Here is a 12,741-nt window from a genome sequence, read left to right as displayed (position 1 = left end):
TGAAGGATCGCTGAGCATTTTAAAGCAAATAAAATAATGACCAAAAATAGAGAAGAGCAGAATAAAGCGTCTGTCACTGTATTATCCCATTTCAAAAAAGGGAAAATCAGGATTCACAGCAGTTAGCATTAGCAGTCTGGTGCTTATGAAAATTGATTACTTAGCAGCTGAAGAAGGAATTTAAGAAGGACATTTAGGAGCTGAATTCCTAAGAAGGAATTTAAGAAGGACTCTGGACAGAGAATTTTGAAAATGTAAACTAAACTAACTTCTTGCCCAAGGTCAGTTAGCAGGGCTATTTACCAAGAAGAGGCTAGGATTCTGAATCATTGAGTTCTGACTCCTAGCCCCACATCCAAAATAATAGATTTCAAAATACCAGATATGCTGTAGATGTTATGAACATCATCCACATACCCTGTTTGTGTCCTCATGTAGGATGGAGGAAATGGAGCTCTGCATTATCACTGATAACGTCTGTTCCAAAGAAGAGCAAGAACGCAGAGGTTTGGTGAGCATCACCAAACCAACACAGAATTGTTCATTAAGGTTTGAGTTTGCCTATTGTGGCTGCACCAAGATTTATTAAAGCACAGCATGTGTTCTCTTATTTCTGTCCAAAATGAACTGAAAAGGCACTCTGCATCTGCCCTCAAGAAAAAAAAGTTTGCTTATTTGGCAAACTTTGTTTAAAAATCTGTTTCTTCCAAGGTTTCTCTTTAGTTCTTTACGTTTGTTTGTTTGTTTGAGGTTTTGGGGGCTTTTTGGTTTTGTACATGGGTGTGTAGCTTTCTTTGCCTCCTGCACCTCTCTTTCCCCATCTGTTGACCTCACTTTAGCACATAGTTTCCCATTTACTTTGCCAAAAATGTATAAAACTTGGGGCGTCTGCTCTGATTTCTTTGTGATTTGTAACTGTATCATTAAACTAACATTTGCTCTGTTATAAAGAAGTCCCTGTAACTTTAATTAGGCTCTTCTGCTCCATTTGCTCTTGCGCAGTTGCAAGTGTGAAGTAATGCTTCCAAATGGAAATAATAGGGAATGGTCTTTATTAAGCTGTGTGAAAAGCCAGAAACCTCAGTACTGATTTTCTCACAGTACCTAGTACTGTACTTGCTGTATGCAAGATGTTCTCCAATGCAAAATAATCTTTTCCTTATCGTGCGTTTCCAGCAAGGCCCCCTTCTCCCCCTCCACCACTCCCTGAATTCTGCTATTCTGTGGACAAACATTTTCCAAATTCTCTCAAAAGCCCAGGAAAAAAGGCTGTTTCTTCAGAATTCAATTCTTCAGCAGTGGGTATGGACCACATGGCAGCTCACTAGTACCCTGCATTTTCAGTTATAACTGGGATCTCTAATGCTGCTCTACTGCTTATCAAAAGATGGATTTAATACCCTGAAAAAGCAAAATTTCATCAGCCAGATTCTCCTGCCTCAGGAGTACTAATACAGGGAAGCAATCATAATATTGCACACAAGACAGCACTACGTTATTAGGGTGGGAAAAAAAATTCCTTAAAATCTGAACAGAAAATGGTGCTGAAGTAAAGAAATATCACCAGTATCAGAACGAGAAATCATTTTCCCTTTTTAAAGGAATTCCTTACTAAACACAGTATGTACAGGTAGACCTAGTGGATATTATTTGTTCTGACCTTCAGAATGATTTTCCTAAAGTTGCTTATTATTGGGAATCCAGGCAACCATGTAATCACTAAGTGAAACGAAAGTCCCTGGAATGGATTAGAAGACAGGTTAAAAGACACCAGGTGAAGAAAAGGAAGCCATGAGCAGTCCTGCTCCAAGTCACCCTGGAGAAATTCAAAGGTGGCTGGAAGGACAGAATCATGCCAAAACAGCACGTTTCCTTGTGCAACGGAACCTGGGATATTCTGCCAATACAACTAACTCCCTATTTTTCCAACAGTTGCACCCTAGAGATCATGGAGTATTTCAGAGGGTGTTGTTGAAAAATAGATCTAGCTACTTTGTTGAATTATATCTATTGCAGTTAACACATCTCCTTTGAGAAGAAATGCTTACATCCTAGGCAATTTGACATCAGAATATAACATCAATTTACCTTTTAAATGGAATGAAGATGGTGGCATTTCTTCTTTTACTCTGTGATCCCTTCTTATTACAGCATCATTTCTTATTCACATTTGTCATGTTTCTATGCATTCAGCAGGTGCCATTACTGTCCTGCAATAAAGATATAATCACGGCAGAGTGTTCCCTTCCCTTGCCATACACTTAAGAGACATTTTTGTCCCAAAGACTTGCTTAAGGGTGCTGTTAATTAGAAAAATATAACCTAAATCTCCCAAATCCTAATATCTTTCCTTGAACATGATATTATCTTTCACTGCTGGCAGGTGGAGTTTCCCAGTTTTCCCCATAATTTCTTTTATGGGGAAAGTATGAATCCAAAGGTATGATCCATACTCTGAAGAGCTTATACCCTGAAAGAACAAAAGGCAGCATAATCAAAAGGTCCATCTACAAATATGCTGGGCAAGCAACGACTGGCCACCCAGTGATCCTGAGAAAGAGTGATTCATTAGAAAATTCTCAGGTAGCTCTAGCAAAAGAGAGATAACGTACTTATGACAGAGCCAGGAAACCTGTAATCCTGCCTCCTAATCCAGTGCTTCTTGAACAGAAAATATCTTTGTTTTTTGCTTCTTAGAGCAAAATGTACCTCAACAGAAAAGTATCTAGAGACCATTCTGAGGTAGCTCATTCCAAATAATAGCCCCATCAGCAGAGAAATCCAAGATGTGTCAAAAGCACATGAAAACCACTCACATCACATTCCCCCACCACTGCCACCACCAGCACTGAATATGTCCACACTAGACTTCACAGGGAGGTTAATATGCTCTGCAGACTTGCTTCTCCGCTGCATCCAGAAACATTTAAATATCGTACAAAGAGTAGTCTCTGATGAAGTGGTTTCCTGGTTCAGATTCCCCTGGCCCTGGGGAAGTCTGGGCTCTTGACAGCTGCGCTAACTCAGCCCTGCAGACGACCAGGGGGACTCAGGGACAATCCTCAACCATGATGCCTCCCGACTCCAGGCACGCAAGGGCCACCCTGCTCACATCCAGCTTTACAACCAGGGAGTGAGGCAGTGGGCACAAAAGATAGCAGAGACACCACCAGCAACCAACCACGCAGGCAGATTTCTTCTGTGCCATGAAACGGCTCTTGTAGCCATCTTTGCTCTTGTAAAACGCACAAAATAACATAAAAATACCATGATACCACAAAATTACTGAACATACAATAATGAAATCAAGTCACTTTGTTCATCATTCAATCACGACTGACAACTGGGCATCTCTAGCTTCATCCCTAGAAATAGACTGCGTAGGAAAAGCAGAGGTACGTAACTTTTCCACTGACCTACAGAAACCCTGTGAGCTCACGTGAACCCTGACACACTGCTTGAATTAGCTACAAGATCAGTGTTACTGCTTTGATTTTTTTTTTGGAGTAAAAATGTGCTTTCTTGAAATTAATATGAAAAATATACATTATCAGACCACATGAATTTCCCTCAGAGTCTTCACAAAAAAAAAGAAACAATCACAACAGGCTCATTTCTAAACAAAGTGGTGCACATTTCCCCATTTTAAACTGTTTATAAAAACTAAAATACAAGCAGACTATACTGAAATTGAGAAACAAGGGCTTTCAATTCATCCATGCCTCTTCCTTCAAGCATGCCTTTCAGCATTTAAGAAAATCCCAAACAATGACAACAAACTAAAAAGCCTAAATTTTTGGCTAAGTTTCCAGCTGCTAATTTTGTCTGTTATGAGCTGCTATTGTCAGTCTGAGGGAGGGATTGTTCCCAACTTAAAAAAAAAAAAAAAAGTAAAAGATGCAAAAATATACTCAAAGTAACATCTGTGTTTTCTGATTTTATTACAGCATTTTGTCTTTGTTACATAGAAATAACAAAACACTGAGCCCTTCCCATCAGTATTCATGACGTCTGCCTTTTCATACAAAACCCTCTGAAAGAAAATTCCCCCTGGAAAAAAAAAAATACTTTCCTTATTAAAAAAAACAGATTGTGAGACAGATGATTGTATTGTTTAATCAAATTTCCATCTGAAAACTCTTTTCCTAGTTTTAGATTTAGCTCACCCAGTAAGGCACAGGCACTGGGAGGCACGTGGAAGTATAAAGTAGCAGCTCCTCCATTTTATTATCTCCCTTGAGCTTTGCAATTGGCAATTGAAAAAGAAAGTGAGGAACAAAAGTACTGAACATAAATTAAGCCCTGCTTTTTAAAGTTCAAACTGAATTTTCTTTATTTTTCTACAGCTGTCAGATAAGCAGGGTAAAACCACTAATGCATGTTTAATATATAAAAACTCATAATGTTCAGTAGTACGACCTCCATTGGAGACATTAGTTCAGGCCACTGAACTTGGAGCAAGCCAAGTGTGGAAACGTGGAATTGGGCCAGTGACCCCCACCAGTGCCTGTCATATCTACTGAAAGCAAACTTGTCAAATATAGAAGGGGCAGAAGGAGGACAAGAGTATCCTTAAACCAGGGAGCAGCAACAAAGCAAAGATGCCATAATCTATTCACTGTTGTCTGTTGTTCAGTAATGGCTCTGGTCGTCTCAGGAACAAAAAGTCTGGTTATAGCCTCAACCTTTCAACCTTGTCCAGTCTGGGGACCTTTCATTTCGTAGACTCCCCAAAGCTGACGAGTGATCATAAAGCTATGATATGTTCCTTGCTGTTATTATCTCTTCAGATGTACTCTTTACCAAGCAGAAGAGGAATAGAATATTCCCAGGACTGCCAGCCTGCCCTAATAGAACAGCCACCGTTCTCCCCTTTTGGCTACAAAAATAATCTTTAAAAATAGTTATCAGTTTTTGCAATAGCAATTCTTTCTAAGTTATAAATAATATTTCTAAACAACAAAACAGTTTAAAATTCTTAACATTACTGCTAATTTACTCTTTGTATTTTTTTCCTAGTGCTTTGGCAGTGGCCTGCTCTGTTTCCATCTCCTCAGTTTTGCTTTCCAGCTTTCATTCCTTAGCAAAAAAAAAAAGATGCAGCCGCAGGTAAAAAGCCAATATGAAAATGTGATTTCACAGACAGGGAAACAGTAAAACCATTATCATCATCAACAGAAGACAAGAACTTATACTGACATCATAAAAAGACCAAGAAACTTGCAGTACACATTCAGCTCTCTTATCAGCAAGACTTGGTGACCTCACTTATGGTTTACATTGCTGTTACTAAGACGACAAAGTGACACTTTATTTTTAAGAAGCAGTGCCTGAAGGGGATTGGCATGCAGTGGTAAGGGCACCTTTTAATGCTACTTTTTAACTTCTAATTTCAGATAAGCATACTTCACCACGGGAAAGCAGCTGCGCTGAGAGTGCTCGAGGTAACATGGCAAGTAGTGCCAGCACTGCAGCAGCTACAGGGCCATATACCTTGCCGTGCAAGACGGGAGACTGCCTCATAGCTGACACCATGCTCTGAGGTCAGCAGGACTAAAAGCTCCTGCTTCAAGTCTTGAGCTAGCAAGATCCCGGACTCCATGGGCCCTCACAGAGACCTTTTCTCCCATAAGAGGCAGCAGCTCCTGCCTAGAGGTGAGGCAATACCTCACCTCTGCTAGGTACATAGGACTCCAACTTTTGGCAAGCTCAAAGCAATACTCCTGCATTTTTTCCTGAGATCAAGTGCCTCTATCCTTGAATGGCAACACACCATAGCACCTTGTCTCTTTGTTAAGACTGTTGTCTTTGAAAGACAATATGACTCTAGCTCATTCCCAAAGTTCATCCATTTCCCTAGCTGTCATAGCGTAACATCCTTATGTTTCTGCAAGATTATTCCTCACTATTCATTTCCCATTTTCAATCTACTGCTTTCATGGCTATTCTGTATTTCTAATCTTCCCTTCCCCTTGTGATCATACAATACAGATATTGAAATGTTAACTGGTTCCTCATGCTCTACAAAACAAAGAAATAAACACTTCACACTTTTCATTCTCCAACCCCTCCCATAGCCCCTCAGCAGGACTAAGATTTCTCACTGGTCCAGTGTTCATTACTCTCTTGAGGGCATGTGCTGCAAGGAGTGGTGCTGCCACGCTGCCTTCAGTTATCTACCTGATTCTCTTTTCAGCAAGACATCAGTGGTTGCTCCTCAGCTTAAGCAGATCTCTGGGGGATATTTCCACCTATGACTTCTGAGAGTAACCTGTCCTGCCTATCTCATCACTCATGAGCAACTCTATCAGACACGAGTAAGTCTTACTCACAAGAGAATACCCTGGTTCTGCTTTTTTAATTCAAGAGTCTGCTGGTGCTTACTATTACATGCTCAAAAGTATCAAATTGTATTTTCTCGTTTTTGGGCGGGGGGGGGGTGTCTGTGCAAAAGAAAGAAAATTTGGTTGCAAAATAGAACGTATCATTTTATCCTTTTCAATATTAATTCCTGAAGATCAGATAAGATGAGAATAAAGCCTGATGTTTCTTGTTATCTCTCTCTGAATTTGTCCCAAATATTTTACACCATACTGTATAGACTGCTTACGTGTCTGTTTCTTCACATCTGATTCTAAAGATAAGGCTATATTGTGATGATGGTCAGACTCCTTGTGTCACGTTTCTAAAAGTCAGCTTCTTAGCTGTTTTCAGGCTAGGTATTTTTAAGAGAAAGATTAAAGATTTTTATTTAATTTTTTGTTTTGTTCATTCCACTATATGAGAACTTAAGATAACTAAATCTTAGTGATCTGAATGAGCTGTACTCTCTCAAAACATATATCTACCGTAATACTATATGCAGACTTGAACAAAGTACATCCTGTCACATATATAAGTTTTGGCTTCAGTCCCAGACAGGTATGTGAAGCTAAAATTCAGGATGATGCATCTAAGGATAGATTGTCAGTATAGACTTTAAGTAAACAACCTGTATTTGAGTGCCTCCTCCTGAGCTAGCTTTACAGCCGCAGTTCTGCACTCTTCTGCTGAGATTGCTAAGGGCAGAGTCTCAATTCTGCAGGAAGCTGAGCTACTCTACGCATGAGCAATGGAAGAACATGCTTGTTTCTTCCAAATGCTTAGGAAGATCCCTGGACAGATACTAAATACTTAACATTATTTATATGACATCCAGATTTTAAAGTTAATAGTTAATGGTAATAGTCAATGAAGGATGTTAACTTTAGCTTTTACTCCATGTCAAATACACCAGTTAAAAATTAGCATCACACCAGTGTGTCACACCAGGCATCGTGTCATTTAAGTGGTGTTTCTTTTTCAAAAAACTCTGAAGCCAAAAGAAAAAAGAGTCTATGACTATAAACCAATCATTGTCACAGTGGGATTTTACACTACAAAAATTTAAAGAACTAATTCCATAGGTACATAAATGATATATTTCTTATATTCTCAATATTTCCCTACAATAATCAAGTCTACCGAACCACAAAGAGGAAACCACAGATAAGCCCATCTAATGAATATAGCCTGTATTTTTAGGACAGTTCTGGCAATGCAATGAACAAAAAATTCCTGCTTGTAAATGTAATCCCCTGAACTGATCAGCGTGAGCCATGGTCCTTCCTTGGTCTCATTGCTGCTTCCTACTTTTGAAAAAAAAAGGGGGGCAATTACTGAGTCCTGTCAAAATACTCACAGCTTCACAAGACCTGGGGATCATTTCATTGGATTCAGACAACCACCAGTTAGGTGGACCTTCACCTGCAACCATTATCTCCAAGAAGCTTGTCTCTGTTGTGGCCACTGTGAAAAAACATGAAAAGACCAGTTTCCAAATAGGTGTTTTCAGGTAGGGCTGGTAACACTGTTTATTATGAAGTTCACAGATAGTACTGAGAAAGTTTAGAAGATCCTGAGGCTGAATACAACTGGTTGGAGAAGGAGACTATGACTCGCATTTGGAGCTGGAGAACAGACTGAGAGTGATTTGTCCCTCAGCTCAAACCCAGCACCTGCAACTGTGGTGAAACTGGGCTTATAACCAATGGAGACTGGAGACATGGAAGGTTAACTGGGTCCAGCTGGGCAAAAACACTAGGACAGGAGACAGCCAGGCCCCAGCCAGGGAGATCGGGGATAAATACAATTTGACTAAAGAGACGAGGAGTAGGGTGAGGAGCAGGAGTGGAGAACGGACAGGACTGGAACAGATTAGGGCACATGTGTCAAAAGAGAAGCTGCAAGATGGACAAACTAGCCTGAGACGACAATAACACAGTACCCACACATATGCCATCCTGAGGCTCAATGCAGTCAGCAAATGTCTGCAAACCTCACAGAGATGCCTGTGTTTGAGCTGTCTCTGGATATGTTCCATTTAGAAGGTGACAATTTGCTGTTATGACCAGAATCTCTGCAGCTTGACTAGTTTGTGCACTGCATATAAAAATTCAAGCTATGCTCATGAACCTGAGGCCGTCTCAGGGTGGGAGTTTTAATTATGCAGTTTGCTTTTTTAAATGTAGGAGATTACATACAAGTTCACTTATGGAAATCTCTAAACATTATAAATAAAGGCTGCAAAATCAATCTCTCAAAATTAAGGAAAAGTCAGAATTAAGGTTGGCCCCACAACCTTAATTGAACTCTCTATGAATGGATAATCTGATCACCTACTACAGATTTCAAAGACCACCTACCCCAATAACAAGACCCTAGCCCTGTGGCATGTAGAGCATCCTCTAGTTTCAACTGCAAGTCTGAATGCCCAATCATTCAGCAGGTAAGAGCCCAACCTAGAAGGCTGGGCACTCAGAAAATGAGGAACATGCCATCTCAAAAGAGGTACAGAATTACTCAGGAACTCAGTGGGACAGGCAAAGGGCGAAACACTTCTCAGTTTACTATATAGTAAGACAGCCCTATTTTTTCAGCAGCCTTTCGTTTCACGTACGACTCACCTTCCAGATGCCAACCGGTAAAGCTGAGATCCTCAGTCTTCTTCAGTACTCAGCCCAAACTCATCCTCGAGCAGGTTTGTCCTGTCAGCTGAATGAAACAGAGGGCCTGTAAAAAATACTACATGACCATGCCATTAGAGACTACATCCTATTGCATCCGCACAAATGGAGCCAATTCATGTTGAACAGGCAACCTTAAGCCTGGCATTTCTTAAAGCTTGAAAGCTTAGTTTTGACATTCTAAAATTCTGTTAACATTGTTTTGTGTGTATAGCACAAAAATGCATAATCCATGGCTCTGTCAAGCTACAAGTTATCAGCTTGGAGAGAGCGGATCCCTTGACCAACCCACCACACAAGCCCCTGTCACAGTGCGGGGCCAGCCTGGAGTACTTGGCTCAATTTCACAAATCATGTGTGTGTGTGCCCTCACCTCCCGGATTATTTTTAGCTCTGTCATTCAAAGGGGCAGAGCGCATTACTGAACCAAATGAAAACCTGCCCATATCTGGGCAGCAATCTCTTTTACTGCTTGTAACACAGATAAGAAAACAGAGGTTTACTCCATTCTGCTTAAAGGTCACAATGTGAGGGAACAGCACACCCGAAGATGGGACTCCTTTTCCCTGATCTAAGAATTAATGGATAGCGCAGTTTGGAAAATTTAGTGATATTCTTTTAGCAGGTCATTCTCCCACACCCTTCTTTACTCCCCCTCGGATTTGTTTTCAGTTTGCTTTTCACATTGTTATTTTTGGGGGATGAGGTGGAAGAGCTTGTTTGTTTGTGGAGAGTTTGGCTAGGTTGGTTGCTTGAGTCATTTCCCATTACGCTGACATTAAACATTCCTATAAACCATAATGCCTTTTCTTATTATGCTCCTGGCTTATGGATTGTAAATTTTTATTCTAGAAGTTACTTCCTTTCTATGCTACCCATTTATTCTAACTAGAGGCCTCAGTAGCTTTTCAGAAGATCCCCTGGATAACCATTTAAAATGTAGGACAAAATACAGTGTCCTCAGCATTTCAACAAAGGCGGTGAAATTTGAAAAGCCTCTGACACTGGTGTTTTATGAAGATTCACATTTCGAAAGGCCTGCAATACTTGATTTAGCTTTGTCACTAGCAAGAACCTCAAAGTTCTTTTTTTCTAAAATGTTATCTTTCTTGATTATTTTTGAAGTTTAGTTCTGTATCTATCTGATGCAATTACTGTAATTTATTTAGACTATATTTCAGAGTTAAATTGTCAAGACTTTTGTTTGCAGGTTGATTTATTTTTCACTTGTGCCAACAATTAAAGATCGTCACAAGTGTCTAATAACAACAATAAAATTCATCAGCAGTGCAAATGGCTTTATATGGCCAGAGTTCCTTCCCATATTATGAAGGAGCTTTTGTTATGTGTCTTAACATATAATCACTGTTGGTAAAAGAGTGGCCTTCTATGTTGTTTGTTTAAAAAAAAAGAATATATCCCTGAGGTGGAATTTTTGGCTGTCATTTTGGATGTACTGCCACTGTTTGGATGAGAACTGCCTATCCCAGCCTGCTAAGAGGCTCTGAAAAAACTTCAAATTCCTCATACTTTAACAGTTCAAATTCTATCTAAGGTTAGGATATTTCTTTCTGAGCACTAGTTCCTCATTTTCATCTCTCTCTGCTTCTTGCGGTACCACAAACAAGTATGTCATTAGAATACTTTACCTCCCTGCTTAATTATCCTTAGCAGAATAAAATTTGCCAATTTCCATATGGCTGATCTGTTCAATCTGCCAAGTTTGTCATGATTTATTCAGAAAAAAATGGCAATTTACAAAAACAAATTCTTTGTTTCCCCCACAGAAAGACCGGTTTCTATTATCTGAGCCAAAAAACTAGAACTAAACAATATGTACAACAGAAGCAGATGTAGCTATTATAGTGTGGCCTGGTGCTTTGAGACAAGGGACAGTCTGAGCAAAACTAATGCATTAATACATTTATTTCAATTCATTTGACCTTTTCTTCTCACCATCTCCCATGTTATTCTTTCAAGTGTAAAAAAATTTAAACTTCTGCACCCCTGTTTGCTGGTCTGCAATCACACCACCAGAACACTGCATTGTTATGCCTATAAAAAGAATTACATTGAGAACATGTATTTCTAAATGTAGTCAGCAGGAGCTTTTAGCTGAGAAGCAATGATCTCTGTTGTTGTAAAATTCAGCATTAAACCAATGGATCTCTCTTGTATCAATACACTTTAATTGGTTTTCTGGATGACATCTCCACAGAATAATGCCAGGATCAGTAGTGAGTACCAGGCCTGTATTAGCAGAGTAAACATTAAGTTATTATGTTCCTTTCAGAAAGTACAAAAGTTACTCTAGCTTGAAGCCATATGGCCGAGAAGCATGTTGACATATCTCGGCAATAAGGGCTTATGTTAAAGAAGGGACCACGCCGAGGAGCTCAGAAAAGCTAGACTGGCTCCTTGACCAGTGTCACATCACTGAACTCTGCGTAAAGTGTTTGAACAAAGTGACATGAACTCATCTGTGACCACTGTCTAGGAGCGGAGACCTTTAACAATGGCAGCACCTGCCAGATCGCCGCTCTCCTCCCCAATAAAGTCACCAACAGCCCCCTCGCTGCTCTGTCATGTGCCTGGCACAAGGCCCCTATTGTTACCAGCCACTCTCACTCCAATAATTTCTCCTCTAAATGACACTGCACCACCAGGTCATTTCAAGGGGACTGAAAAGAAAGATTTTGCATCTGTTTTGAGTTGTAGGCACCAAGGGGGAGGGGTGTTCGAAACCCCTTGATAGCTGGCAAATGGTAATAGCAAAATGTCTCTATTGTTTGTGTCTGAACAAACAACCATACTACATGAGAGTTTTTATTGTCCTCAAGGCAATCTGCCACGAATGCTCCCCTTTGCCCATACTCTACAAAGAGAGAAAAAAAATCACCACAATAGTCACAGTTAGGAAACCTTAGTGAGAGTTTAATGACTAGCTACCAACTAATGGATAGTGAGTAACATATGGCAGAGCTTGGCCTCTTCACATATTGATTAAAAATAATTTAAAATTTAAAGCCAAGTTTGTTTGACAAGGTTCCAGCTTCTCAGCAGCCACTTAACAATCTGAATAAATCTGAAGGGGAAAAGCTTAAATTCTAACCCAAGGCAAAGCAGAACAAATTCATTGTCACATTACATAATTGAATCTATTACATTCACCCAAGATTAACAGCCAACACTTAACGATTTTTTTCTCTACCTAAAATATTTGCTGGTGTTAACAGCAAAGCAACTCCTTGTAATAGTTGGTAACTTTAATTTAGAGTACCTTTATTAGACCTTCCTTATTACATACAAACATTAATGGCCGTAATCAAGACTTGTTATCACATTCAAATCACATATTATTATTTAACGCAATAGAATGATTCTATTCTTATGTCCTCAAAGTGCCACTTGAGTTAAAAGGTCATATTTTTATACACATCTTTATGTCCTTTTCTAGCATGATGAATGTCAGAAGCTGGAGCACTTGAGATAATGGTTCCTGCTGAGTGGATTTAAACAGTCTAACTGGATTATTTTTTATTTGCTTTCAAAAACAGCTACACATGCTCTGGAAAATAGATCAGATAACAGCATATGAACTACAGTACCTGTGTCTACTAAGAATCAAATGTGCAGCCAAGAAGATTCCAAGTAAATGAGAGGAAAAAATTTCAATACCTGATTATTTCAATACCGA

The 12,741-nt window shown here is 39.6% G+C and overlaps 1 long non-coding RNA gene across 1 annotated transcript in view; it reads right to left on the bottom strand.

The window, feature by feature from the left end:
- The window catches only part of LOC104152852 (uncharacterized), a 51,633-nt gene that overhangs the window by 26,774 nt on the left and 12,118 nt on the right, over positions 1-12,741 (bottom strand). Inside the window, exons 4-5 of the long non-coding RNA XR_011141428.1 lie at positions 8,985-9,072; positions 7,721-7,827 (exon numbers count right to left, since the gene is read on the bottom strand). This is a non-coding gene — a long non-coding RNA (uncharacterized lncRNA). The remainder of the gene's footprint in view (positions 1-7,720; positions 7,828-8,984; positions 9,073-12,741) is intronic.

Source organism: Struthio camelus, chromosome 5, assembly GCF_040807025.1.
Source record: "Struthio camelus isolate bStrCam1 chromosome 5, bStrCam1.hap1, whole genome shotgun sequence".
Lineage (NCBI taxonomy): Eukaryota > Metazoa > Chordata > Aves > Struthioniformes > Struthionidae > Struthio > Struthio camelus.
Note: the sequence above shows the minus strand (reverse complement) of the source record. Positions and strands in the feature narration are given on the sequence as shown.